Raw genomic sequence first — 27,151 nt, 5'->3', positions numbered from 1 at the left:
ACCATGTGAAAAGGCAGACAAACAGGTCTTCAGTGTGTAAATATATATTCTATAGGGCAGCTCTCTCAATAGAGAAAGATGACTGGTGGTGGTTTAACTTGAAGATCACCACACCTCAGGTAAGGGGAGAGGTTAAGAAAGGAGGATCCCTCATAGTAACCTAAGTAAGAGAAGAGGAATAGAATGAATGTCCGTATTTAACTGTAATTAACTTAGTTCTTACATGAAGGCAAACCCTTTCAAATAAGACTCAAATAATAATCCTTCTTTGCTTGTGGGACTCCAGTTAATTGGTGATCCATGTACTGCCTCCTTGATAAGCTTTCGGAATTATTCTAGAACATTTTGTACTTCAAGCACAATCTGCATCATTGGACAGCTCAGGGCATGAGAAAAGACCAATGACATGTCTCCAAAGAGTCTGTATGTGAAGGGAAATGATCCAAAACATTCTTGTTCAGGGCTTGCAGAAGACTAATCAGAGACTCATGCATAATGACAGGGTGTTACATGGCTTCCTGTAACAATCTTATTTTATTACTTTAAATAGGAGATGACAAAGACATTAGTTGTCACATCCACAAACTCAGTCTTTTAACTTTAATGAGTTCATGTTACACAATCCCAACTGTCAAATCTTACAATATTGTCCACATATTTTTTGTTATCCTTCATTACTGAATTCATGAACTCAGGTACCTCACTTCACATTATCCAGAATTCACTTAAAACACGTAGGTCAATTCTACCTTCTAGGAAAGTGGGAGCGGAACTTGGTCATTTATTATCTCAAATTTGGTCCGCAATTCAATAAGATCACTTTCCTGCCTATACTCCATAGCCCTTGACCAGCTTGCTTATCAGCCTTACAATTCCAGCCTTACAAATTGAGCCTCCACTACCTTCTGGGGAAGAAAATTCCCCATTCCAGAGATACTTTGAGAGAAATAAAAATCCTCCTCATCTTTGTCTTAAAAGTGAGTGCTCTTATTCTGAAATGATGTCCTCCTAATTTTATCTTGGCCACAAGAGGGAACATCCAGCTGGTATCCACCCTACTATTCATGCATAGAACAAATTTATAACACATTAAGCAATACACAATGTAGACCAAACATAACATGGGGCTAAGAAAATGCTTGTACGTTCACCTCAATTTCCCCCAATTCAGTTGCTATATTTATACGGTTGTGAGGTTTTCATTTTATACCTGTAAACAGTGCTGAACCAAATATTCATGGATTCATGACCTTACTTCAACTAGGCTTGCTTCGCAATGCATTCCTGTTCAGCAGAATTGCAAGCTGATTTATGGGCAATGTGAAGATATGAGCAGGGAAGATGAAGAGAGATTTCCAGAGAGAGAGAGGATGGGAGCATGCAAGAGGAAATTGATTTAATTTTGCTTCAGGTCAAACATAGATTGAAATTTTGCCTTTCTTTCAGAAATGGATGAATGGTGAATATATTTTATTTAAATTCTGATGATGGGCTCTGATAATGGAGATGGATAATATCACCGCCACTTTGGAAACATGGCAACTATTCACAACATGACAAGACAAGGAACTGGTTGAAGCCACGAAAATAATCAAAAGAGTTCACTGTTCAAAATCAACTTTCATTTTTTATATTCTGGCTTATGACGAGTTTTAAACAATGAAAGTACATTTTTCTACAAAGACCCTGTGAGAGACCACTAGGTGAGCCAAATGACCCATTCCAGCCCTGCACATTCTATGTAATGCATGAAAAATCTAAAGCGTTGGGAACTATTTTTGTAATCTCCTGCTCAGAGATGTTATCACACAATTCTGGAGCAGCTGGGTCATGAACTTGGGCCTCCTAGTGCAAGGGTAAGGGCACCATCACTGTACCATGCTGTAAACACACCAAAGTGCATCCTTAACAATCTTGTGATTGATGATCTCTTTAAGAATGGACCAGGGCATGCTCCAAAGAAATTAGGGAACAGTTGATACTTGTTGGACCAAAGGTTCTACTCAACTCCTGAGGCTCTTATGGCACAGTGGTAGTGTCACTTTCACCTGTTCCTGAGGTGGGCCAAACATCTCTGTATGAGTTGTTTTGAAAATATCAATGATTGGTTTTCATTCTCAACTCTTCTTCCTTCTTTTTGTTATTGTTCTATGGTGGGCAGGGCTTGTTACTTGTTTAGTTGTTTAATCGAGTAATTTGGTGGCAGGTTTACAAACAAAAAGGTTGGTTTTCCACAGTGAGGGGAAGTTGGTTAGCAAGGGAAGAGAGTAGACTGAAGTGCTGAACTATCTCATTGCAAATAAACAGTTGTGGAAAATAGACTGTCTCCTGCTTTGGCGAAGGAATGATTATCAATTCAATTGCACTGGACTATCTCTCAGTGAAACCTGTCAAGTTAGTTTCTGGGCTACACGCAGCATGGCAATACATGAGATAAAAGATTGTAAAACTTTGGTAACATATACCTCAGAGCTATCTCAACATATCATACTGCCACACTGCTGAGGAACAATGCATCAGTTGACCCACAACAGGAAACTGTTCAAACAATGCCTGTCTGATTCTCTGTCTCTCTCTCGCAGTTGTAAGGCCATTTCTGCTTTGTGTGCTTTTATTTTCTGCTGACACGTTGGTTTCTGTTGCACCTTGGTTCTAATTGTTCTGCTGATTTTCTGACAGCTTTGCAAGCATCATCAATATACTTCCCATTCAGTATGAAAGCTTTCCTGGAGAAAAAGGAGGAGGCTCAACCTGAGATTCTGTGCCCAGTCCCCAGCATTGACCTGAGGTCATTGTGCTTCACTTTAACAGAGCATGTTTGCACTAGGAAATGCCTATTCACAACTGAATATGAATTTGATGGCACAAAGAAATCATGTGGATACATGACTAAGTGCAATGCTAACTGATTCTTTTGAAGTATCCCAACCACACGTTGCCGTGTTTTTTTGGTGGTGCTGAACAACAAGCATCCATATGAGAGGGAGCCATAGAAGGCATATTCTGCTTGGTCAAGCCTGCCAAGATATCACCAAAATAAATCCAGTGCTTAAACAGCAATGATTGTGCAGAACTGCCTTCTGAGAATATGGTTTAGCAGACAGTCTAAGGCTCAGCTGAGGTGTTAGAGACGAGACTAAATAATGGATAAGGGAAATTGTCCTATGCAATAGTATCACTTGTACTAGATTTATTTTCTTTCTGTTTAGCTTTTGAATTAAAGAATGCAAACTCACCTGCTATAATGTGTGCAGCTTCTGCAGCAAAACATCTCTTGTAATTTTGATGTTTATCCTCGTAGCTGCATGATTGCAAAATTAACATTGCTGATGTCTGTGAGAATATCAGAAGCTACCAAACAGCATAATAGTGTAATAACCAGTGACAGAAAGGTGTGTGGTTTCCTTACTGGCTTTGTTCTTTTCTAAGTGTGTTGCAAAGCAGTTAATGGGCATCCATCATTGGCAACTAGGACCACTCACCCTGTGAAAACCACATGGAGCATTAGCATTTCAAGTCACCTGCTGGTATACTCCTGCCTACAAACTTAATTCTGTTTCCCTACATTTTTGTCTTGTACTTTCAGTCTCTGAGCAAAGTCTTTCTCAACACTGGGAAGTTCTGTAGTCTGATCTTGTCACTTCCCTTTTAATTGCCCTTATCCCTTAAAAGGTACACACCATTTTTTTTCTTTCCGTCACTAAAAGTGCAACTGCACATCCAAGTCGGTTATTGTGAAATTCTGCAAATACTGGCGGGCGCACAAAAATTAATGCTATTGACATCTTTGCTATTTATAAGTGATTTGTGTCAGTGTGCGGAAATGGGAGTTTTGGTTCAAGAACTGTTGGAAAATGAATCGTTAGAAAAAAAAATGAAGTAAATGAGAGGAAAAATTAAAAATAAGCCTGTGCTTGTGGCTGTCAGCAAAATGCCAGTGTTTGCCGCTGACCTCAAAGAAAGCTACGCACAAAAGGTTTGGGATCTCTGTGGCACTGGCTGTCCCTTTAACAACTGGCAATTTAAAATCTGATGGCAAGACAAAGGATCCAGTGACACGAATTAGCCGCATGCCAGTACGGAGGTAAGCAGCCAATTGTTTGAAATATTCACCCAACAGCAAACCAGGACGTTAAATTGAATTCCTTGACCATTAATTTAAAATTTCAGATGGAAAAATAAATTATTCTGATTGGATTAACATAAAAGTAAACAAACATGGAATTCTCTTTTTAAAAGATTGTGAATTTTTTATTATAGAGAAAGGTGACATTCAAAAAACTGGGTTTTTCAGGGCCATGGGGGAGTATTTGACAATGATTATGAAGGCAGTATATTATTTTATAAAATGTATACTTCATTCAACAAGGCATAACTTTTACAAGAGTTTGAGTCACTCCAAAAGTGTAGAAGGTTTCCTAATGATTACGATCTGTAGGGGCTTCAATAGTGCACCCTCTGAAGAAGTATAGACTCACTCGCTGCAACATAGCATGGATTCATTGAATGGCTATTATGCAGGTGGCCATTGGACTGTTTGTGTCTGTTTGACTACAAGATTCTAAAATATAGGAGCTGAATTAGGCCATTTGGCCTACTGAGTCTGCACTACTGTTTGATAATGGCTGATATGTTTCTCAGCCCATTTTCCTGCCTTCTCTCTGTAACCTGTAATCCCCTTACTAATCAAGAATCTATCTACCTTTGCCTTAAATACATTCAATGACATGGCCTCAACAGCCTCCTGTGTCACAGATTAACCACGCTTTGGCTGAAGAAATTCCTCCTCATCTCAGTTCTAAAGGTTCATCCCTTCACTCTGATTCTGTGACCTTAGGTCCTAGTCTCTCTGACTAGTACAAACATCTTCATGTCAGCCTCTCACTATTCTGTAATTTTCGATCGGATCCCCTCTCATCCTTCTAAACTCCATCTAGTACAGACACAGAGTATTCAACCACCCCTCATATGACAAGCCCTTCATCCCTGGGATCATTCTTATAAAATTCTTCTGGATCCCCTTTCAGCGCCAGCACATCCTTAGATATGAACCCACAGCAGCTCACAATATTCCAACCATGGTCTGACCAGAGTCTTATACAGCCCCAGCAGTATTTCTCAGCTCTTACATTTTAGCCCTCTCAAAATGAATGGTAACATTGCATTTGTCTTCCTAACTGCCTTTGTCCCTTTGTGCTTCAGATGTCCAAAGCCCTTCCCCATTTAGAAAATAGCCTACACTTCTATTCTTCCTGCCAAAGTGTATAACCTCACACCTTCCCACATTGTATTCTATCTGCCACACCTTTACCCACTCTCCTAGTCTGTTCAAATCCTTCTGCAGCCTCCTCACTTCCTCAACACTACCTGTCCCACCACCTACCTTTGTGTCATCTGCAAGCTTAGAAGCAATGCCCTTGGTTCTTTCATCCAGATCAGTAATGTATAAAGTGAGTAGTTGTGTCCCAACAATGACCCCTGCAGAACTCCACTAGTCACTGGCTGCCATCCTGAAAAAGACACCTTTGTCCCCACTCTCTGCCTTCTGCCGTCAGCTAAACCTCTATCCATGCCAGTACCTTGCCTCTAAAACCATGATCTCTTGTCTTACTTAGCAGCCACCTGTGTGGCACTTTTTCAAAGGCTTTCTGAAAATCCAAATAGATCATGTCCACTGGCTTTCCTTTGTCTAACTTGCTTGTCACCTCCTCAAAGAATTCTAACAAATTTGTCAGGCATGACATCCCCTTGACAAAGCTGTGCTGACTTAGCCCTATTGTACCATGCACTTTCAAGTACTCTGAAATCTTGTCCTTAATAAAGGACTCTAAAATCTTACCAAAGACTGAGGTCAGGCTAACTGTTGTAGTTGCCCATGGCTGAATATGACAATATGCCTATTAGGGGTTTTCTTTTAAACTGACACAGACAACTGAAGGAGATTTTAACTGATGTAGCATTTCGTATAGCTCAAACCTTCACAACCAGACAACAAAATGTCTCTAAGTCTTAGTAAGTTGGGACTAGAATGCAAAAATTAAGACCCTGATAAGGCAATCCAGATGAAAATCATCTGATTTGAGATTTCCAATTATTATATGAAATAGAAAGGGAAAGCTTGATCTGCATGGAATGAGGCTTTTTAAATAATTATAATTACATATTAGACACATATTTGTACAAGAAGTTTACATTTATTAGATATTGGGGGATTAAACTTCTGAAGGCAGTTAGCCTTGGATGCAGAGACTAGTTTCAATTAAAAAAAACCCTTGAAGAAACATTTATCTCTGTCAGAAAGAAGATTAGAACAACAAAAAGGTACAAACTAGATAACCTCCAAAGAGTACCAAGAGACAAATAACGTAGCAACGGGGACAGAAACAATTTTGAAACTGAGTCACTATGACCTTGAGAAAATAAACAACTGCCATTTCACAAGTTGGAGAAGAGGGAAGCTGTTCCTGAAATTGTTAGATTTGTCACAGAATCATAGTATTAGGTTTACTTATGTATAACATTAGAAATAACTTTGTCCTGGAGATGATATTACAAATATTATCACAATTGGTAGAAATTAACATTCTTTTTAATGTTTCTGTACTAAGATCAGCAAGTGATATGAATTGCATGAGCAAATTTTGAAAAATCATTAGTATACATTACAGCTGGCAAATGTCCAGGAAAGGACATAACAGTCAGTGTTGGAATGTGGTCAATAATCATAACAGCCCAAGGACAGGTGATAGGGAGTCTGACAAATATCACATGTTGGGAGGACCTAAGGTTGACCGTGAAGTTGTCCATCGTTGATTGTATATGCACAGTATTGGATGCTTAGTTCAGATGGGAAGTGGCAAGCACTGATGTCAATATTGCATGTAACCATTATGTATTAGACATGTATTAATATGCTGTACTTTATGGGGAAAGGTTAGTGTCACTGATCTCCAATCTGAACCGTATTTAAGTGGACAACTGGTCCCCATGTGAAAACCAGATTCAGAGCAGTCTTTGGCCTCTCCAGCATGTCTGGTAAAGGAGCTCTGAATAAATATTGATTTGTGCTACAGAGCATGGGACTCAGACTCCTCTTTAAAATGCCTCTCCAACACGAACTGCTTATAATTTTTCATATTCTGTGTCCCTCCCTTCTTAAACAGGAATATTACATTAACTGTTTTCCAGTCCTCGGGGACACTCCCTGACTCCAGTGATTCCTGAAAGACACCACTAATGCCTCTACAATCTCCTCAGTTATCTCCTTCAGAATTCTGTGTATAGTCCAGGTGTTTTATCCATCTTCAGGTCTTTCAGCTACTCCTGAGTGATGGCCACTACACTCACATCTACCCCTGACCCACTTGAAGTTCTGGTATGCTACTGATATCTTGCACCATGTAAACTGCTGCAAAGTACCTTTTCAGTTCCTCCACCATTCCCCATTATTACTTCTCCAGCCTTATTTTCCAGCAGTCCAATGTCCACTCTTGCCTCTCTCTTACCCTTTATATATCTAAAAAATCTTTTGTAATCTTCTTTTAAATAACTAGCTAGCTTACTCATATTTCATCTTCTTCCCCCTTTTTGCTATTTTACTCATCTTCTGCAGGTTTTTAAAGGCTTCCCAATCCTCTGGCTTCCTTCTTATCCTAACCACATTGTTGATTTTTCTTTTGTTCCTATGCTGTCCCTGACTTCCCTTGTCAGCCATAGTTGCCACATCCTTTCTTAGTATGTTTCTTCTTCCTTGGGATGAATTTCTGCTCCACCTTCTGAATTACCTGCAGAAACCCCTGCCATTGCTGCTCCACTGTCTTCCCCGCTAGGCTCCCCTAACAATCAACTTTGGCCAGCTCCTCACACATGTCTTTGTATGTAACCTTACTAAATTACAATGCCATTATATCTGATTCCACCTTCTCCCTGTCAAACTGCAGGGTCAATTCTACAATATTATGTTCACTGCCCCTAGGGCTTCCTTCACCTTAAGCTCCCTAATAAGTCTACCTCATTACACGTCACTAAATCCGGGATTTTCAGTTCCCTAGTCGGGGGCTCTACCATAAGCTATTCCATGAAACTGTCCTGTAGACATTCCCAGTCCACCTCCGTATTGTAGTCCTCCATGATTATTGTAACAGTGCCTTTCTTACATGCCTCTTCTATCTCCTGATTACTGCTAGGAGGACTGTACATAACTGCCATCAGGGTCTTTTCTCTTTTGCTGTTTCTCAACTCTATTCATGAGGATTCTCTGCTTTCTGACTCAATATCATTTCTTGCTATTGATTTAATTTCATTTCTCACTAACAAGGCAACCCCACCCCTCTTGCTTCCACCTGTCCTTTCGATAGAACACATATCCTTGGATATTTAGCTCCCAGCTCTGATCCCGTGGCAGCCACGTCTGAGGTCCCCACAACATCATACCCGCCAATTTCAATCTGCATTACAAGCTCATTTATCTTGTTCCATATGCTCCATGCATTTAAGTACAACACTATCAGACCTGTGTTAACTGCTCCCCCTCTTATAGATGCTCTCTTAGCTTCTGTGCCTAAACTTAAATTCCTTACCCTTTCCATAATTTCTGTCCTATTACTTGTTCTGGAAACTTCAATAACCTTTGCTGAGCCCTCCCTCACTTTTGGAACTCTCGATCCTGGGCACTGAGAACAGTGTCTATTTTCATGACTATACTATCCCTGATTACAACCACATTTCTCTTTTCTTCCCCCTCTTGAATGGCTCCCTGTACCATGGTGCTGTGGCCAGTTTGTTCTTCCTCCCTCTAGCCCCTGCACTCATCCACACAGGGAGCAAGAATCTCTAACCTGTTAGACAAGCTCAAAGGCTGAGGCTCTTTCAGCATTACCACCTGGATCCCTCTACTTGCCTCACAAATTCACCCTCATTGCCTTCTATCCCTGATCACTGACCAAATTGAAGGTAGTTAATTTAAGGAGTATGAATCTGTCTACCTGTGCTTTAGAAAGATTCAAGGACTGTTCTTCTCCCCACTTTTTCAGAGACAGCTTTCTGAGAGAAAAAATAAATGCCTCATCTGTTTTAACTGGGTGACTCCTGGTTTTTATACAGTGACCTTTCAATCTAGATTCTCCCATAAGTGGACACATTCTCTCTGCATATACCCTGTCAAGACCCTTCAGGATTTTATATGATTCAATCAAGTCCGGCCTAACTCTTCTGAACTCCAGTAGGCACAGGAGTTCTGTAGCTTGTCTAACCTTCCCTCATAAGTCAACCTGCCCATTCTAGGTAGTGGTTTCTCTGAACTGTCTCCAACAGATGGATATCCTTCCTTAAATAAAGTGACCAATACTATGCCTAATACTATAATTAATAATGTATGGTAGTCCATCCCTTGGAATTTTCTTGTGTGGATTATAATTATTCTGCATATTCTGAAGTATCCCCTTAAGTGTCTGCAGCAGCATTTCTATTGACCTCTCCTTTAACCCAGATAGACAATTCACTTTAGCCAGCTCTGTTCTCATGTCCTCAATATTGCCCCTAATTACATTAAAAAAAATCTCAGATCCATTGCTCTCTCCCCCTCAAATTAAATGTAAAATTCAATGTTATTATGTTCACTGCTACCTGAGTTGTGGGTTTGGGAGGGGGGTCTTTAATATGAGATAAAACAAGATCTTGCATTGACTGCTGACTAGTTGGCTCCAGAATGTACTGTTCTATAAAACTATCCTGAAAACATTCTATGAGCTCTTCCTCTCAGCTGCCTTTACCCATTTGACTTCACCAGTTAATATGTAGATTAAAATTTCCCATGACTATTGTTGTGCCATTCTGACCAGTTCTTATTACTTTTCCTTTGTACCCAACCCTGCGTTGTTACTGTCGGGAGCCTGTACATCAATCCTAATGGTGTCTTCCAGCCTTTATCCTTTCTCATTTCTACCCAACCTATTTCCAAATTGTTGTTTCCTGACCTTTGCTCATCTGTCCATATTGTGCTAATAATTAACTAACAGATCATCCCACCCCCTTCACCTTTTCCTACTTGCCTGTAATTCTTGAATGTTCTGTACCCTTCAAGATTCAGGGCCCAATCCATGTTGTACCAGATTGTCCTTATTCATTCATATTTGCACTCTCAGTTCATCTGTTTTGTTCCTGCCTGCATCAGATACAGAGCCTTTCTCATTTTACTCTCTTTGGGCATTTTCATCTGACCTGTTGGTTGACTGTTCGATTCATATTCTCTATTTCCTGCCTTGTATGCACCTGTGCTGGATTTGCTCAATTTCTTTGATTCCTTTGGTGGTTGTCACTGCTGCCTCAGCCTATCTACGATAGTGTGAAGAGGATGTATAGTGTTGATATTTCCAATAATTTTTCAAAAGGCTAAACTGTTCACCTGTGAACTGAGGGCCATTATTGCCAGTCACAATGTATGGTATGCCATAGCAGCTGAAATATTCCAGAATATAGAATAGAATACAACATCCTTTATTGTCACGTGTACTCAAGTACAGAAGTACAAGAGTACACTGAGAAGTTCACAATGTTGCCTCACATGGCACCATCTTAGGTGGTCATGCTTTCTGGAATTCAGCAATCTCTCTGGTAGATGTTGATCAGCTGATCCACCTCCGAGAAAGCAGAATAATAGTCCACTGTGATAGGATAATCAGTTCCTATGAGAGTGAAGGTTTCTGCTATCAACTCTATTCGTGGTCTCCCTGGGATATTATGTGCCAGCAGCAGCTCCATAAATTAGCAGAGCATCCATTATAGCTTCCAAACAGGAAGATCACTAGCTGTCTTATGTTGGCTGCATTGTCATGCCTCATGCGGTAGAGCACTGGAAACCCAAGCCCCTCCATTCCTAGAGGCTTTACAAAAGTTGAAGATTTTATCAAAGTACACAAAGTCCCCAATATGCCTGTCTTTGTGAACCCAAGTTAACAAAAAACACAGACCAGATTTCAGTGCTTAACCAGAATTGCTATTTATTACAAATGGATCCTAGCTATAGGTAAGCAATTATAAATTTTTGACTTATAACTCTACTAGTTAAAACTCTAACCCCCTTTATGAAACTCTCCTACACACTCATATGACAGACAGGGACAGACACAAAAATATTGGAGTTCATGGTGGGAGTAGAAACTGGGAAGGCAGGTCCATGGATCCTGTTCACATGCTTTGCTGAGATGATCCATTTTGCTTTCCTGGACTTGTTGTTCTTCAATTTCTCTTCTCCAGATGGTTTTCATTTGCTTGAAGGAAACACAGCAACTGGTTCACAAATTATGAAGTTTCAGACTTATTGGTTAAAAGCAACAACTTACAGCAATTGATGAGGAAAAATAAATGGGCTTTCTTCAGGTATTTTTTACTGCACAGAGACACACCACCTCACACTCTGGATGTCCATCTGTTTCTGGCAATATTGTTCACACTCACAAGCTACTCAGGAGACAATCACATGGTTGTTATAAAGTCATAGAGTCATATAGCATGGAAACAAACTCTTCAGTCTGACCAGTCCATGCTGACCATAATCCCAAAATGAACTTGACCCACTTGCCTGTGTTTGGCCGATATCCCTCCAAGCCTTTCCTATTCATGTACCTATCCAAATGTCTTTTAAATGTTGTAACTGTACCCGCATCCACCACTTCCTCTGGAAGTTCATTCCATACACTGAAGTGTAAAAAGGTTGTCCCTCATGTCTTTTTTAAATCTTTCCCCTCTCACCTTAAAAATATGCCCCGTTGTCTTGAAATCCCCCATCTTAGGGAAAAGACACCTACCATTAACCCCATATATACCCCTTATGATTTTATAAACCTCTATAAGGTCGCCCCTCAACCTCCTACACTCCAATGGAAAAAAGTCCCAGCCTATCCAGCCTCTCCTCATAACTCAAACCCTCCATTCCCAGCAACATCCTGGTAAATTTTTTCTGAGCCCACTCCAGCTTGACAATATAACAGGCAAACAGAACTGTACATAGTATTCCAGAAGAGGCCTTACCAATGTCCTGTAAAACCTCAACGTGAAGTCCCAGTGTTGCCAGGCTGATGGCCTTGATATGTGGGGTGGTGACTAGTTGTTCCTTGCTGCCAGCCAGATTTCACTTTGTACTCATCCCCACACACCACAAAGGGCCAGCCTGTCTGCTTCCAGGCCTCAGGCCACTCCAATAAGACTCATTTTGTAAAACAGGAACAAAAACAAAGTTTCTGGAAAAGCTCAGCAGGTCTGGCAGCATCTGTGGAGGAGATAGTGGCCAGGAAAGACAAGGTAACCAGTGACAGCAGCAGAGTCTGGGTGGAAGTTAAAGGCAATGACTTTGGAAGCAAAGAATTATTTGTCATGTTTTGTTTTAAAAGTCACTGTGTGAGGAGGACCTGGATATTTCATTTGGTTAAATATAAGTTATTCTGATTAATGTTTAACTGGGGAAACTATGACTTGTCCAGCTTTGTGCTTCAGGAGAGCAGACAAAAAGCATACAGCCAGTACAGAGGTCAGGCATTTTCATCTTCATCTACAGCCCCCACTCCCCATGCAGTTCTTGGGCTGTTCACAGATGTCAAGGCACAAGTACTAATTGTTGCAATATTTCTGATAAAATGTGCTGTACAGGCTAATTTGCCAGACATTCCACTGGCTGGTTAGGACTTGCTGTACTAGCAGTTTTACCAGTCCAAAAACTCCCAAGTAAGCAATAATATCTTGTTAAAGTAGATAAATATTTAGAGCAACAATATGCATCTACATCGTGTCTTCAGTAATGTAATGCCTCAGGGCATTTTTGAGGCATATTACAAATAAAAATTTGACAAGAAGCCATGCAAAGAAATGTTAAAACAAGTGACTTGGCCACTGAACTAAGGTTTAAGGAGTGATTTATGGAGGAGGGAGACATACCAAGAGGCAGAGAGATTACAGTAGGAGATTCCAAAACATAAATCCGGAGCAGCTTGAAGTTCAATGACATTAACAACTGAAGACAGTGCCGCACCTGAGGGCAGAATTGGAGCTGCACAGATATCCTGGAAGTTGTGGGAAGTTCTGAAAGACGTTCTCGAGATAAGGAGTGGAAAGAACTTGCAGGGATTTCAAACCAAGCGTGAGAATTTCAAAATCAAGACATTACCAGACTCTGAATCAGTTTAGGATCTGAGCACAGGGATGATGGGCGAGTGAGTCTTTGTTCAAGTTAAATGTAGGAAGTAGCATTTCAGAAGGTAGGTAGAGGATGGGGACACAATCAGGAGATCGGTGAAGCATTCAAATGTAGAGGTAACCTAGACATGGAAGGGGGTCTCAGTCATAGGTGAGCTGAGGCAAGGATGGAGATGGTTGATATTACAGAGATGGAAACACGCAGTTTTGGAGACCATGCAGGAAATTTACCTCACCACCACCTTCGCAGGGGCAACTAGGGATAGCCAATAAATGCTGGCCCAGCCAGTGATGGTCACCTTGCATGAACATATAAAATACGAAGGGTGAAATTTTCCAGACTTGTCCAAGGTGGAATGTTAGGATAATTTACGGGTCAAAAAACAGGAGAGTGAGGGAGTAGACTTGAGGCTTCTATCTCAACCATAATGTCAAAGATAGTATTTCCAATTATAAGGATGGTACCAGGGAGTACAAGGACTTAGCTGCCCTTAGACTTTGAGGCTGTAGCAATCATTGGAAAGGAAAGGGAAGCTCATTTGCCACTCATACCCATCCTCCATGTTCACACTGGGGAGGCCCAGCCTTGGGAGATGAGGGGCTTCAGCAACCAAAGGACAGGAGAAAGTAGACATTCTGTTTCAACCTGTCGGACATGGACAAAAGTGGCCAAAGCATCAATGGGAGATGTGTGGTCACTCAATCTGAAGTCATTGGCCTGGGGATCCAGGTCCAGGCAGGCAGTAGAGAGGGTGTCAAATCACTCACTGTACCCTGATTTGCCCAGCATTCTACAAAGCACACCTCAGGACAACACAGCTTGCAGTTCCACTCATTTTTCACACCTCAGGCACCTCATATTTCCATCGCATCAGCCAACATTTCCACTCTCTGTCACTCTACAGCCCTCCCACATGTGACTATAGTGACCCTCCACAAGTGTCATCCTTCTCTCCTTGCTCTGCATAAGCTACTTCATAAGTTTCTGTTTCTTGCCCTGCCAGGGGAAGAGAACACAAAACTTGGCTAAAGACAAAGGTCCTTGAGTTTGGGTGAGGTGAAACTGGACTGGGATGAGATGAAGTTGGGGGAAGATGAAGGTGCAGGGTGCGGGTGGTATGGGCCAGTAGTCCTCCAGTTACAGGAACCTTGGTGACCACTAGCACTGTGAAAGACATCCAGGTAGCTGCACCAATGACCCTATGTTCAAGACCTGAGCTTTCAAAGGCACTCACACAGCTCAAGAGAGGCGACCTTCTGCTTGTGGACCTGGTGTCAGGAGTCTCCCCTCCACTTACTCTAGCCTGCACAGGGCTGTGCAATCAGACTGAAGAACACTGCCAGGTCTTGTTTGTATGGCTCCGGGGTGGGGGTGGGTGTTGGGGTGCTGCTGATGATGTTACCTTGCCTCTTGGAGATAGGAGATGTGGTGATAATGTCACCAGATTAGTAATCCGGAACCCCAGGCTAATACTCTGGGCGCATCAGTATGAATCCCATAATGGCACTTGATGAAATTCAAATTCATTTGGAATTAACAATAAAGCTCATCTGATGGTGACCATCGAACCTTTGTCAATTGTAAAAACCCATTTGATTAACATATCTTTTTAGGGAAATAAATATGCTGTCCTTACCCAATTTGGTATATATATGACTCCAGAACCAGAGCAATGTGGTTGCCACTTAAAGACCCTCTGAAATGGCCCTCGACAAGCACTCAGTTCAAGGGAAATTAGGGATAGACACCAAACACTAGCTTTGCTGATGACACTAACATCCCATGTCAGAATGTTAAAAAAAAAGTCAGCTGCATAAGTTGCTTGTGTGCCATGGTGCTGGTTCACAGTGAAGACGTGAAGGTAAGTGAAATGCTGAGTGAATTGTCAGCCTGTAAGAAGTTGGAAATCAACTATCAAGGCAAGGATAGCATTCCGTGGGAGAATAAGTGCCTGGCACAGCAGCTTGTCAGCTGACTAGATCTGAAGCTTTTCAGTTTCACTGATGAAAGCCTCTACAGCTTGTCAGTTACATTGAAGGTGCTCCTCCTAAAGTGCAGCAGCTTCAGTGATCCTGACAAGTTGCTCACAGCTTGGGACCAGATGCACTGGTTGGAAAAACCAGATTTGCGGATGAAAGTAGTTCTTATTAGGGGTCAGTTTGTATTTTAAGTGGATTCATGGCCAACTCAAGTGGGTTTCTCCTTTTCTTTTAATTCCATACCAATGAAACCTGGAAGGGAGAATGCTGGGAGCCAAACTCAAGGTCACTTCGAGCAGATTTAACTCCCTTGTCTGGAAAAATTCACTTACACCTCCAAGGCAGATGCCAGGACAATACAACTGCTTTTGGGGAGGAGTTCCTCCTATTCAGGACTAAATTAGAAGTAGCAAATCAGGCAATTGGAATACCTAATTTAAATCATATTAACATTCATTACCAAGCAATATAGTTTACATTAATAATCTCTGATCATTTCACTGCAAACCTGGCAACTTTCAAACTGACTGCTGTTTTTTATAACATGTTCATTCATGGGGTGTGGATGTCACTGGCTGGTCCAACATTTATTACCCAAACCTAGTTGCCTTTGAGAAGTGGCGGTGAACTGTCTTCTTGGACTGCTGCAGTCCACTTGGTGTCAGTCGACCCACAATATAGTTAGTGAGGGATTTGATCCAACGACACTGAAGGAACAGCAAGATACTTAAAAGTCAGGAAGTTGTGAAGCTTAGAGGGAACTTGCAGGGGGTGGTGTTTCCATGTATCTGCTGTCCTTGGCTTCTAGATGGAAGTGGTTGTGGGTTTGGAAGGTGCTGTCCAAGAAGTAGCTTTGGTGAATTTCTGTAGTGCATCTTGTAGATAGTACACACTGCTGCTACTGAGCGTCAGTGATGGAAGGAGTGGATGTCTGTATATGTAGTGCCAATCAAGTGGGCTGCTTTGTCCTGGATTGTGTCAAGCTCCTTGAGTGCTGTTGGAGTTGTACTCATCCGGGCAAGTGGGGAGTATTCCATACCACTCCTGACTTGTGCCTTGTAGATGGTGGACAGACTTTGGAGAGTCAAAAACAGAGTTACTCACTGCAAAGCTCTTCGCCACTGACCTGACTTAGCCACTGCATTTATATGGCTGGTCCAGTTCAGCTTCCGGTCACTAATAACTCCCAGGATGATCATTTTGATGCCACTGAAATTCAAGAGGCTCTTACCTTTTAAACAAATCTACTAAATGTAGGGAAAAGTGCTGATAGGATTGCAAGCTCAGTGATGCCTTTTTGGTATTTTCATATCACTGGTTGTGGAGCTTGTAGTTAATTTTGTGAAGCTATAATTATTGTGTAGGAGATTTCTGGTAGACAAGTGAATTTGAAATCCACACACCAAACAGTGATAAGAAGTAAACACAGCTGAACTGACTGACTCTCAATTCATAAATATCACACAAGTTGACAATTTAGGAGGTGAGGTGGGGAGGGGAGGTAAAAGACAAGGAGGAAGGACTTGTGCTGTAAGCAAATCAAGATAAGCATTTCTTACACTGTTTGATCAAGTCATGTGGAGGGTAATCCTGGAGATAGGAGTTTGATTAAATAACTGTTCTGTCAGGGCAGTCTGCAACTTTTGCCTATTTTCCTAATTAACCTGTTTAGGGATGTCATGTTATACACCTGGAGCTGGTAGTTCTTGAAGCCAGGCTTCCTGGCTCAGAGGTAGAGACATTACCACTGCCGCACAACAGCCCTCAATTTGCTGCTTTTCTTTCTTTTTGTTGCTCTTACATAACCAAAGTGAGCTCAGTATCTGCTGCTGCTTTGTACGCAAAGTCAGCTATTGTAGTGGCATCCAGTAGCCAGTACATGGCAGCACTGAGCATTTTGAAGGTAGAGACAGCAAGAAAAACCAAGAAAATCTTACATTTATACAATATCTTTAATGTTGTAGAAACAATCAGCACTTCACAGGTTGCTATGGAAATCAATGGCATTGCCACTGCTGAATCATTATCCTGACAGTTTCCATCAATCAAGCTGCACAGGACCAGCCCATATGAAAACAATGGCCACAATAAGAGTCAGTAACTCAGCTAAACTGTATCATTGAGTGAGATTCAGTGCCTAGTTCTCAGGGATTCACCGCAACATTTCTCTCAATCTTTTGCTCTCCACCTCATTAATTGTGAGGCTGGATTTGTCGGCATTATTCTTGTGGAATTGTGCAGCGGGGAGGTGATAAGTGTTTCCCAGTATCAGGTCTGTGCATTGTTCAGGTTGCTGGCTCCATATTTACACACCCGTTCAGTCACTGGAAGACAGGATGGATCCAGACAGCAGCACAGGTCAGTGCTGGGCCCGAGATAGGAGCAATGTCCAGCACTTTGTAAGGGTAAATGCAATGACCTTTTCTATGCTACCCCAATCTCACCACTCATTCTACTTCTACCATTCCAAACACAGCTCACCAAGGTTCATAGACAACGGCTCTCTCTATTGCATGTCTCATGTCCACTCACTCAATAACTCTCACCCACCTTTCCTGCCATCTGCTATCTATTTACTTACTCACTCTTCCACTTCTTGTCCAGCCACTTTCAGCACATTCGATTCCTGCCTTTATCCCATTGTGGGAAGTATTACCCCCCCAGCTCTGTTCCCCACAAGACTGATGTCTCCACAAACCCTGACCAATTTATCTGTAATCCCCAAACTGGTTACATTTGACCAACAGGAATGACCATTGCCCATTCCCTGGACTGCAAGAAAATGGATCCTTGGGCTCTGCTTGGACCAAGCACCTGAGTGACCATGGCTAACTCCCTGCACTGGAGTCTGATGAACTCCTTCACTGACTGTGATGGTAATCTCTGACTGGAGTGCTCTTTGACTTTCACACATGGTCACTTGCTTGAAGCACAAGGTGTGTTTGCTGCCGAAGCCAGTGGCACATGTTGTCAGCGTGACATTGACATAGGCCATTGCCATGTAGAGACTTGTCCACCCTGTCACTGTTCAATGCTCCGATAAGTGGCACGCTGCTGCCTCTCCACATGCACTAAAAAGAAATGCAAACCACAGAGGCTCACAGCCTGTACCTGAGCACTGAAGACCCCATGCACTAAAAAGCAATACAAGAAAGCAAAAGCCTGGGTATGCAGAAAATAAGTGAGCATGAAGGAAGCAAGCTAAAAGCCATAAGGAGCATCATGTGTAGATGCATGATGTATGTGCATGTGTGTGTGTGTGTTGTATGTGTCAGTGAGTATATAAAAGTGAGTGTGTGTATATGTGAGTGTGTGTGTGAGAGAGAATGTGTGTGTGAGAGAGAATCTGTGTGTGTATGTTTGTGTGTGTATGTGAGAGAGTGTGAGCATGTGTGTGTGAGTGATGTGTGTGTGTGTGAGAGGTAGACTGTGTGTGTGTTGGAGAGACAGTGTGTGTGTGAGAGAGAGAGACAGTGTTGTGTGTGTGTGTGTGTGAGAGTGAATGCGTGTGTGTGAGTGAATGCGTGTGTGTGTGTTTGTGTGTGTGTGTGAGAGAGAGAGAGAGTGAGTGTGCTTAAAGTGATCTGGCAGAACCATATCAATCATGAGAGGTGCTGAACTTCAAATGCAGTGTTAAAGGTCTGAAGTGTGAGATTGTTTGAGAGCAGATGTAATACTGTGGTGAAGCTGATAGTAAAGGGTGAGAGTGGCCATGGAGTATACAGGGGCATTTTGTTGAAGATACAGTAGGATAATGGTTGCAATCTGCAAGCTGCCTGCTCTGACTTAAATGGTGGGAATTTGTACTATCTAGCTTCTCGGGAGAAGAGAAATAGGAAGTGGTGCGGAAACAAAGGCAAGTTGGGCTATTAATAAAATGCAAATGCATGGAGATAGGAAGTCAATTCCGTAGTGAGATTCTGAAGTTGTCATTTAAATCTTAAGAGGAATACTGAAAAAAATCAGAAGCTGTATGTTGAGTAAAATTTTTCCTTTTTTGCCATTCTCCCACCTCCCTCACTATTACACATGGGAGGGGATAATTGCATCCCCTGTCTCCCCAAATCCTATCAACTATCTACAAGGCACAGGTCAGGTGTGTGATGGAACATAGGCACAGGGGGCAGTTAAGGGAAGGCTTGCGAGATTAATTCAAGAGATAAGGTTTGTCTTATGAAGAGAGATTGAGCAGTTTAGGCCTATAATCAGTAGAGTGTAGAAGAGTGAGAGGAGATTTAATTAAAGTATATAAGATGTTAAAGACAATTGACAAAGTAGACATAGAGTGCATTTTTCCCCCTTGTGGTCAATCTAGAACCTGAAATCAGAGTTTTAGGATAAGGGGTAGCAAATTTAAAACACCAATGAGGAAGAAATACTTCTTTGAAAGGGTCATGAATCTGGGGAATTCACCCACCCCAGAGTGCAGTGGATGCCTGGATACTGAACAAATTTGAGGAGACAGACAGCATTTTAATTATTGCCATGTTAAAAGGTTGTGGTCGTGGACGGGAAAGTGAAGCTGAGGCTGTGATAAAATTAGCCACGATCATATTACTTGGTGGGGTAGGCTTGAGGAGTTGAATTACCACTCCTGCTTCTTGTTCTTATGTTCTTATACCTGCCTGGATAAGTGTGACTTCAACGTCACCCACCATCCTGATTTGAAGTTATATCTCCATTCCTTCACTGTCACTGGGTCAAAGTTCTAGAATCCCTTCTTGACAACAGTGTGGGTGTTCCTATCTGTGATAAACTGCAGTGGTCCAAGAAGGTAGCTCTCCAAGATCTCCTCCAGGACAATGAGGAATTGACAATAAATGATGGCCTGGCCAGTGACGTGTTAACCCCATGAATAGATAAATTAAAGTTGTCCTGTGCTTTAAGGGGGGTCCCTAATTTTGAATGTTCTTTTCACACATCAAGTGACACCTTGTTGATCCAGATTTCTTGGACAGCCTGTAGCAGACTGAGCTGGGAAACTCCTTTAGTGATTTTGAGCAGGACTGCAAATCTGCAAATCAGTCAGCAAAATGATGGCAACATTATATTCTTGTTTACTTTAAACCCCCATGGACCCAAATCTTGTGGCCACGAGCCATCACTAAACCCCACTGCTGTAGTTGAAGTGAATTTCATTTTATTCCATAAGTTTTCTCTTTATCTGACAATGACACTGTTAACACAGGTGGCCAAAGGTTTGGCCAAAGAGACAGATGTGAAGACAGTGATGAGCTCAAGATAGAGAAGTCTTTAAGAGGCTATTCTAGACCTTAGGGGCTGATCTAGCTTAAGGCATACACTAAGGTGAAGGGATGAAAATCAAGGGTGTGCAAAAGTTTCAATTCCAATATAAGAGTAAGTGTAGAGATTATAGAGAGTTGTGGGGATGGATGAGATTTTGAAAATATGTGATTTCAGTAACTAGGGGTACAATTTCAAGATTGCCAGCAAGAGAGTGTGATGAGGCGAAACTTCCTTACTCAGAGAATTGTTATAATTTGGAACGCAACGTAACTACATGTCCTTTCACTTAAATCTCATTTCTATAATTTAAATGTGGGCAGACAATCATAACAGAAGGTTGTGCAAAATTGAATATTCCTAAAATACGAATTGTTCCTGCATTCAATATCCAACCCCAATGACCAAAAACAAGATCTACATCACAACTTCCTAAGTCAGGAAGCATGACAGTTGCATGTTGTGTGAAATCTGGACACTAAGGGCTAAATTTGATTAGTCCCTGATTGGCAACAATGGAGTAGAGGGCAATAAAATGGTGCGGATCTGTTTTTGCACCCCCTGATACAGTCTTGCCGCTGGGGAGTAAAAAATGCAATTGAGGTAGGCAGACTAACTGATTAAGGATGATTTTCCGGGTTTGCTGACATTTTGGCACCACCTTTCTAATATCTGCCCCTGGATGTCCACAGGCTGATTGTACAGAACATCACAGCTCAGCTCAGTATTATCCTCAGTCAGAGTTTATATAAATGTGTCCATGAGTATGCTTCCCACTGATACTCTCCAGTTGCCTGGACAGAGTCCAGATCTCAATCTGTCTTTATTTAGCTGACTCAGTGCCATTCTTTATTTACTAATGGTGAGAAAGTCTCTCACTGTCCTATCCTTCCTGTGCGCCTGGGGTCTCTATGTGCTGCCCTCAGTGGCGAAGAGAACACTGTCTAACTCCTTCTTGACTCTGCTTTTGGAAAGCAAGTCTGGAAAGGAATGAAGAGATACTGAGCAGCTCTGTGGCTGAAGGTGTCTGCTCCATGCACTGTTCCTAGTGGGGGACACCGCAATAAAGATCAACTCAGATAAAGACTGTCTTTGGTTTGCTCCAAAGTTGCCACATCCCACAGCCCCAGTGCAGAGAAATGTTGCAGCCTGGGATATTTCAAAGGTTTGTGTTGAGGGATACAATAAAGCTTGGGGCTGCTGCAAAGACTTTATGGGAAAAGGCCACAGACTAAGCCCTTACTGCTACAGAGCACAGAGAGGCTAGAATTTGTGCAAAACCCGTCAAGTTGTACAGCCCTTGTGGACTGAATGTCGGAACTGTAATTTTAAGAGGGATCGCACAGTGCCATATACTGTATTGACAGAAGCAGACCTATTTTGCACTTAAATTTGAACGATTAGGTAATTTACCTTGACAAATTTTAATGATTGAATATATTTTTGGAGAAAATTGTCAGTCCTGTAATTGCAACAGATCACTCTCTCATCTCGGTGTACAGAACAGAAAAAGAGTCACCAGGGACCTTGCTGTTGTTTGTCATTGAATGACCCATGTGCGTGAATGTCACGTTGCGTGCATTCAGCTAGTCATGTTTGCATGAGTTGCAAATCATGAGCCAGCCACTGGGTGGCGCTGTTAACCGACTTATGGTCACCCTGCATTAGTTACCCAGCAACAGGCCACCAATCCTTGTGGTCATTAAGATCCTTATTGGAAAATGTTAAATTTAGAAGGAAGATTGACAGCTTTCTGGCAAAGGAGGAAGCAACATAAAATAGTCAAAGAACTCAGTGGCTCATTAAGTGTACAATGGGTCTTCCAGTTCTCCAAGATAACACCCTCATAAAGTGGAAAACAACAGATTTTAGGCCAAAGAAAATATAAATAAAATCTATGACAGTGAATACTAGAACAGGGGTATGGCTGTATGACTTGGATTTCAAACCTCATTATAATAAGTCCTCACCTGAGCAGAGCTCCCTGGTCAACTCTGGTCAGAGTTTAAACCCAAAAAGCTGAGGAAATATAGACTAGATAAGAAAGAAGTGAGTTTAGAAGAAGGGTCTAGGCCCAAAACGTCAGCTTTCCTGCTCCTCTGATGCTGCTTGGCCTGCTGTGTTCATCCAGCTCTACACCTTGTTATCTCAGAGTCTCCAGCATCGGCACTTCCTACTATCTCTGAAACAAGTTTAGAAGTCTAAATGGAATATAACTTAATGCAAAGAGCCTGACAAATAAGCTCGAAAAGATAGACAAAGGAATCAATTATAGCAATGAGAAGGGATGATATCTTGGAAGGATCCCCAAATAAATCATTTCAGTAAAAGTAAAAAACACAAAAGGGGTAAACAGATAGTTGGGTGTGTGACATAGGCCCCTAAACAGTCAGGGACAGATAGAGGATCAAATATGCAATCAGATTTCAGAGAAGTGTAAGAATAAAAACAGTAAGGGATTTTAACCACAGAAATATTAACTTGGCTAGTTTTAGTATGCAAATTAGGGAAGGAACAATATTCTTAAATTGCATCCGGGAGAACTTCTAGGTGGTACATAGAAATCCAACAAGTGAGGGAGTAATTCTGGACCTAACATTCAGAAATGAGTCTAGGCCGGTGGGATGCATATCAGGATGGGCTGGGAATAAAAGTTCTAAAGGCTAATTTTACGAAGATAAAATACAATTTGACCCACGTGGACAAGGAGAAGACACCTGCAGATCAAAATATGTCAGAGCAGCGGGAGATAATCAAGGATGAAATAGCAAAGTATGGCAAATATGTTCCCATCAAGACAAAAGATGGGACCAAAACCAGAAAACCCCTGGATGTCAAAGGAAGTAAGGGCCAGGGTTACAAAACAAGGAGAAGCTTGTGACAGACACTGAGGCCTCAATATGACAGAATCCCTGGAGGGGTATAGAATGTGCAGGGGGAACCTTTAAAAGTTATGAAAGCAAAGAGGAAGCATTTGCAGGTAGGATAAAGGAAAAATGCAAACTTTTTTTTTGGGGTGGCACAGTGGCCAGCACTGCTGCCTCACAGCGCCAGGGACCTGGGTTCGATTTTACCCTCGGGCGGCTGCCTATGTGGAGTTTGCACATTCTCTGCGTGGGTTTCCTCCGGGTGCTCCGGTTTCCTCCCACAGTCAAAAGATGTGCAGGTTAGGTGGATTGGCCATGCTAAATTGCCTGTAGTGTTCAGGGAGGTATAGATTAGTTGGGTTATATGGGTCTGGGTGGGATGCTCTGAGGTTCGGTGTGGACTTGTTGGGCCAAAGGACCTGTTTCCACACTGCAGGGATTCTATGATTCTATGAACGTACAAAGAGTAAGAGAACAACAAGGGAAAGCATAGGGCCCATTAAGGACCATAGAGATAATCTGTATTTGGACCTGAAAGATGTGGGTACAGTCTTCAATAACTACTTTGCGTTGGCCTTCACAATGGGAATGGATAATACAGGTATTGATATCAGGGTGGAGGACCAAGAAATTATAATAGAGAGAGAGAGAAGATACTAAAGGGTTTATTAGCTTTAAAAGTGGATAAATTCACAGGCCTGAATGAGGTGTACCCTAGGCTGATAAGGCAGGTAAGGGAAGAAACTGCAGTGGCAGTGGTAGTAATTTTCAAATCCTCTCTGAGATGCTAGAGGACTGATGGACTGGTAACATTGTCTCATGATTAAAAAGAAAGGAAGAAGATATAGAACAGAAATGACAGGGCAGTCAATGTACTCTGGGGAAATTATTATAAAAATTTCGGAGGGACAGAATACATCTGCACTTGGAGAGGCACAGATTAATTAAGGATAGCATGGATTTGTTAAGGAAAGATGGTGTTTGACAAATTCGATTGAAATTTTTGAGGAGGTAACCAGGAGTGTTGATAAGGGTAAGTAAATAAATAAGACTCCATGGATTCCAAGGCAAAATGTCCAATTGGATACAAAATTGGCTGAGAGATTGGAAGCAGAGGAAAATAGCAGAGGGATGTTTCTGTGACTGGAAATCTGATTCTGCTGGGGTTCCACAGGGCTTAGTGCTGGAGCCCTTGCTCTTTGTGGTGTATATTAATGATTTTGACTTAAATGTAGGTGACCTGCTGAAGAAATTCACAGATGTCACAGAAGTTTCCAGGACCTCAATCGTGAGTAGGATAGCTGTAAACTGGAGGATGATATCAACGGACTGGTCAGATGGGCAGAGCAGTGTTTAAAGGAATTCAACCCGGAAAAGTGGGAGGTGGTGCATTCAGGGAGGGCTAACAAGGCAATAGATTATGCTAAACTTTGATTGATTTATTGTCACATGTATCTTGTTACAAGTACAGTGAAAAGTGTTGATCGTGTTGCCACTTTCCGGTGCCATCTTAAAAACAGAAAAATAAATGAAGAATATAAAGGCAGAAAAATGAAGAAATAAAGAAAATAAAGAAACATTAGAGTCCTTGTTGTGAGGTGCTCCATCATGGGCCTGGTGGCCAGGCACGAGCCTCTGAGCTGTCCTGCTGCCTCTGGAATGAAAGTTGATGCTCTTTGGTGCCATCTAGCCTCCACTGACAGAACTGGCACCATCTCGGTTACACACTTGAATATAAAACCAGAAGTTTTAAAAAAACAGCAGAAATAAAGGAAGCAAAGCCAAAGGAAATAGGAAACATCCAGATATTAGAGTCTGATTTAAGCCTTACCTCCGTGCAGGCACCCAAGCCAGGCCACAGGTTGCAGTCTCGGGAGAAACTGAGTGCTTGCTGCTGTGACCGCCTCTGATCTCCTGCTGTTGCCGCTGCCTCTGATTCTATAACTACAGGTGCTGCAACCGGATCCCACAACATGGCCAGGCAGGATCCGCTCACAGCCTCCAGTCACCAGATCCCACAACATGGCCAGGCAGGATCCACTCATAGCCTCCGATCGCCGGATCCTTCACCAGATCCCAGAGCATGCTCGGGCAGGGTCCATCACCAATACCTCGCCAAAGTAAAAGACATTAAACAAAAGGGGAGAAAAGCAGATGGAAGTGACAAGCTGTGGTTGGTTTCCTTGGAGCAGTGAAGCTTGGGTCAGAAACTCTCAGAACATTTAAGCAGTATTTAATTATTTACTTCCGATGCCATAGCCTTTAGGGCCATGGGCCAAAAGCTGGAAAATGGGATTGCTGTAGTCAGATCTTTTTTGACCAGTTTGGATGTGATGGGCCAAGTGGCCTCCTTCTATGTTGTAAACATCTGAGCCTGAGGATCATAAGGCAGACATTTTTCCCATTGCCAGCATTCATCCTCCAATAAATATTCATCAATTTGATGCTTGTGGGCTCTTGCTGTTTGTAAATTTCCATTGTGTTTCCCCACGTTAGATCAGGGACTGTACTTCCATGCATTGCATTGGCTGCAGAGCACTCAGAGGTTGTGAAAGCCAGGCACTTGACAAATGCATCTCCTTTCTCTTCCCTTTGATACCTTGAAATCAGAATGAGCCAGAAAAGATCTTTACGCAATTTCTTGGGGATGGGTGTAGGCTGGAATTCCAGATGGGTTTAAAAATTGAAACCTGATACTGATAATTGAAGCTGAGCTCTGAGCTGGTCTGCACTATCACTGAGTACACAATGTGTTTCCTGTCAGCGGCAGGCTGTCAAATACAATGGGATGTCAGTAAACCACCTCCACCACCACTTGACTGTCGGGAAGCTGCATTAACTTCCAGAACCAACGCGACTGTGCCTGACAAGGACACAGATTCCGAATAAACCTAGCACTAACTGTTCCCATTTATCACCAACACAAAAGCCATGAGAAATCAGAAGCATATTTCTGGGAAGGACCAGAAGCCAAAAATCCAGTGTGTTTTATCTAAGTGGCACTTAACATTTTCAAAGGTGAATTGTCAATGCTGTGGAGGACACAGCAGACTACAGGGAAATGTTGCCAAATACTTCCCGGCAGCAATAGACATCAGTCAACTCCCTGCCAGATTTTGATCCGGTGATTTGCTGTTTGTTCTCACAATGTGTTTCTGAACCTGTTTTTAATTAAATTGTGCAATTTAGGAAACTTGGTGATTGTGAACTGTGGCTTACATTCTACAGCAGGGTCAATTCATGCTTATTTTTGAAGGGTATTTACCTTTCAAGCATTTACTCGATATATTCTCCTTGTTTCCCCAGACCCTGTATGACCCGATGCCCAAGATGAATTGGATGATGTGCACAAGGTAGTCTCTGCAAAGCCCAGTCACAATTGAGTTATTAACCACCTGCGACCACAAGCCAAAGACCACTTCCACTTCTCGGAAACACCTGCCAAATGTGTGAGTGGAGATGTGGCTCATTACCCACACAAGGAGAAACAGAACACATGACCAGTGACATGATTTTCCTAGGTGGACTATCATATTCTATAACAAATGATTGCTGACGATAATGATTAACTGCAATACTGACATGTAGCATGAGGTCAAAATCCTCCAGGACCAGTAAAGTGGAAGGTTATTTATTTCAGGCACATATGAGTCAGCACTTTGAGTACCCTGGAGCAGCTGGTGTCTACAGTGGAACACAGCTCATTGTCATCCCTGATGTAAAATCTGTGAAAGCAGTTCTGTTGCAACCCAACTGGGGTAACATGATTGTGACTCATTCACTCTTTCCCAAGGTCTTTCTAAAATGAAGGGTTACTAAGGAGGTAAACACACTTGATAATGTCATACTGAGGCATGCAAATTGGGAAGAGGGTC

The 27,151-nt window shown here is 42.1% G+C and overlaps 1 long non-coding RNA gene across 1 annotated transcript; it reads right to left on the bottom strand.

The window, feature by feature from the left end:
* Nucleotides 1–10,977: 10,977 nt before the first annotated feature.
* On the bottom strand, nucleotides 10,978–26,087 carry LOC125486559. Its single transcript, XR_007265198.1, has 2 exons — nucleotides 25,108–26,087; nucleotides 10,978–11,267 (listed from the first exon to the last, which is right to left on the bottom strand). It is a non-coding gene; the product is annotated as an uncharacterized LOC125486559 (long non-coding RNA).
* Between the last annotated feature and the right edge of the window lie 1,064 nt (nucleotides 26,088–27,151).

This window comes from Rhincodon typus, chromosome 30 (assembly GCF_021869965.1).
Source record: "Rhincodon typus isolate 14 chromosome 30, sRhiTyp1.1, whole genome shotgun sequence".
Taxonomy (NCBI): domain Eukaryota; kingdom Metazoa; phylum Chordata; class Chondrichthyes; order Orectolobiformes; family Rhincodontidae; genus Rhincodon; species Rhincodon typus.
Note: the sequence above shows the minus strand (reverse complement) of the source record. Positions and strands in the feature narration are given on the sequence as shown.